Genomic DNA, 4036 nt, shown 5'->3' on the forward strand with positions numbered 1-4036 from the left:
CTATTGCAGGTACCGGTTTGGACTCCGCATCTCAATATAAGACATTACCATTTGGCCCCTCCCTGAAACCCCTCCCCTTAATAGTAGGCCTATGTGAGCCCGCTCTTCTGTCTCTCTCCTTCTCTCCTCTCTGTTATCCCCGCCCATAATCATTACACAACCTTTTGCGACCTGAAAATGATAAATTGTTGTCCTCCATCCTCACAGTGAACAAATTAATGAAGGCTTTAGGCCTTCTGTGCAGGAAAGATACATTATTAAAAGACGTGTCCTATGTTTGATTGGAATGTTAAAAATGAAATGGCCAGCTTTAGACGCATTTTGCTGTGAATATGTAGCCTAGGCCTAGTTCAATACTAATATCAGGCTATGGATAAAATATTCCATTATGAGGTTAATGATTAACGCATTAACTGGTTCAACCCAAGTGTAATTTATATAGGCCTACCTAGGACTTTTAGGACCTATACGCTAGGCCCATCTAAGGAGATTCTGACTCCATTGGGGCTAATTCTTAACCGTTTCGTTAGGTTTCAGCTATACACATTTAGAATACACATTTAGAAAACTGGCACACCTAAAAAGCGAATTATTCCCAGAAAATACTCTGTCAAAAATATCATATCAACAGACGACGTATTTCTCAGCCTATTTCAGCACTGCCATTGTAGACAGCTCCACTAAAGTGCGATTCATAAAACGTTCACATATATAAACATTGCAAATCCATACACACGTAGTCATGAACACATTCATGTTCATTCATGTGGCCTACGCAAAACGGTTCAACTCGCCTACATAGGCCGGGAGCCGCGTATACCCCTCAGGATGTTTTTTGCTATGTTTTTTTCACTATGATTTCCTGTTAGCCTATACCCTGGGCCATAACGAGTTGATAGGGACAACTCCCAACTCGGCCCCGTTTGGTCTCAGGGCCCAAAAAAACATCTTTTAAGGAAAATCTGCAGGCGAAATTATATAGCTATAAATATTAAGGTACTGCAACTGCAAAAATGGTCCTAGAACCCTGTAAATTTACATGGATCACCCTGTCACATAGGGGAACCAACCTGAAAAATGTTTCAGGGCTTGGTGCTTTTCTTCTGTCAAATATCATCTTTAACATACCCAAAAAGCCCAAAGAATGCTTGTCCGCCTGACAAATTGTCCTCAAATTTGATCATTTTCAACTCTGTTATGATATGCATTAGTCCCTCAAATGTAAATAGAAAACTACCCAAGTTCATGAGCTTAAATTTAAGTCCAAGGTGACCTTTCTAGCTAGAGTACAACAGCTGCTATGTCCAAAGCTATTCACTGTAGCCTATCCGAAAATACTAGCCTCCTGGTCGGCATTTAGACACTTTCAGGCATTACCATTTCATATGGGATTATGAACATCAATTTCACATAAACCATATTTTTAAAGTGTTTGACCTTGACTTGAAAATGGCTATAAAGGAAAGTATGAAGTGAATAGCATCAAAAATAACTAATGTTACCACCTATTGGTAGACTGTGAACAGGATGCAACACATGGTACTATCACACAAAAGGAATGTATCAAATGAGAAATGTATGTAAGGAATGGTTTGTATTGTACCGCAGTAGTGTAGAATGTGAATAAGAACTTTCAATCATCATTTAATAATCATCATTATTACACGGCTCTTCACAAGGCAAGTATAACGCTCCATTGACTAGAATGGGATTTCCCAAAGTTCTAGCGGTCATTATTTCTTGGGAAATGACCTCTGAAAAAAAATAATGACCGCTGTCAATGGCAACGGAGTTTGTGCTTCTAATTCAGGTATTTCATATCCCTACGCAAGGACTGGAACTTCACTCAAAAGTGAAAGGTTGATCAGCTGTGTTCTAAAGAATGTTTGATTCAAGTTCAGCTTGTTGTTGCGAACTATTTCAGCAAATGCCACGATGAACGGTAACACATAGGCTAGGCTATGTAGGCTAAATTCATATTGTGGGGAGTTTATTATTTAGTTTTGGCAAGTAACCGTGTAATAAGTGGGATAAAGTATAGAACGCCGGTCATTATTGGGAAAATAAGTCCCTTCAGGGCGGAAAAAAACCCCTCCGCTGCGCGTCGGGGTCCGGTTCGCCCTGTCGGGACTTATTTTCCCAATAATGACCGGCGTTCTATACATTATCCCTTACTTATCATCATCATCATCCTCTTCCTCATCTTCATCCACATTTGTATGGATTTCATCAGTCATGTCATGTTCATCCGTGTCCTCCTCTGCCAAGACATCAATGAGAGCTTTTGGGATTACATCACCCTCAAACCATAGTGGTTCAAGCTTCCCAGTATCTGTGTTTATGTGAAACCCATGGTCAAGTAGACTTGGGATCTCTGGGTAATGCTCATGGGCCCTCTTCCAGATGCACACTTGAAAGTTCGTACGTTTGATGTGCTGTTTGAGGACCCTCTTGCATGGTGGGAAAGTTGATAGGTCAATTGAGAGACCCTGACGAACCTGAAGGTTTGACCCACACATCTTCTTTATTTTAATTTCTCTTGCTTCATCAACGCTTTTCACTCTGCGACTAAATCCATACAGGCGGCAGGTGAACTCCTCAACACCATTGAGGAGCTGTTCATCAAGATCGATCCCATGAGTTTCCTACTTCTGCAAAGACTTGAATGAATTTTGATGTTTGATTCAGTATCTTCATTGGTCGCGCCTTTCCTTTGCCTTTGAATGCTGACGTGCAAGGCATGTAGGACCAGAAAAGCTGCAATGTGCTCCTGCGAATAATCTTCAGCCAGCAGGTTGATGTCAATTAGTCTATCTCCCATGTCAAAGATGATGTTGACAGTTGATGACTTGGCATAATACAGGAGAATGAAGAAAATGTCTGAGTCTTATTCTCTGACTCTAACTGTCCTGTTGTGAGGCATTTTAGTCTGGATGTAGTGCATGTAAATAATCACCCTAACATCTGTTTCTTCATGTTTTGAGCAGATCTCCGGGAGAAGTTCCTTTGACACAACTCCAGCATTACATTCTACCCTGTAGGCTTGACCAGCCTCTATGAAAATGACAGGCCTTCGGAGGACATTTTCCATCATATCTTGGGAGCTCCAGTGATCCAGTAGTAAATGAATGAGTGCCTTCTTGTTTTCATCGTTTGTGAGAAAGGCCTTCCAATCAACGGGGCGATGAACATTCAGCCCATTCACAATAAAACGTTCACCACAGCCTCTGTGATCTCTCTCAGCAGATTTTGGTGAATGAAGACGGTTCACGTAAGTGTCTGTGCTGAATATTGTTTCAGCTGATGCAGGTAGACTTGTTATTGTTCTCTCTGATATTGCCTTCATTGTCTGGGGTACATCACACATGTACAATGAGGAATTTCCATCCTGAATGAGAGCACATTGGCCTGGAGGAGGAAGCTGCACATTCTCAGCATCTTTGATCATGTGGTTCATGCCTTTTGCTTTGTTGTTTTTTGCAAAAAAGCCATCAATTGTTGAGATGGAGTATGGTGTCAGGGTTAGGGGATAGGTCATAAGGTCAGCAGTGCTTATTTGTGCCTTCAGTTCTTGTGATTTGATGAAGATCTGAAAAAGGAACCCACTTGTAGCTTTGTATTGTAGCACTTACTGGTTCGATGCCACAAGCGTCCTTTTTGGTGCAGTATCACAAGAACTAAAGGCACAAATAAGCAACATTCACAAGTCTACCTGCATCAGTTGAAACAATATTCAGCACAGACACTTACGTGAACCGTCTTCATTCACCAAAATCTGCTGAGAGAGATCACAGAGGCTGTGGTGAACGTTTTATTGTGAATGGGCTGAATGTTCATCGCCCCGCTGATTGGAAGGCCTTTCTCACAAACGATGAAAACAAGAAGGCACTCATTCATTTACTACTGGATCACTGGAGCTCCCAAGATATGATGGAAAATGTCCTCCGAAGGCCTGTCATTTTCATAGAGGCTGGTCAAGCCTACAGGGTAGAATGTAATGCTGGAGTTGTGTCGAAGGAACTTCTCCCGGAGATCT

This window comes from Alosa pseudoharengus, unplaced genomic scaffold, assembly GCF_046254945.1.
Source record: "Alosa pseudoharengus isolate Yale_2024_CS ecotype anadromous, Long Island Sound unplaced genomic scaffold, YU_APseudo_1.1 YU_APseudo_1.1_scf_17, whole genome shotgun sequence".
NCBI lineage: Eukaryota > Metazoa > Chordata > Actinopteri > Clupeiformes > Clupeidae > Alosa > Alosa pseudoharengus.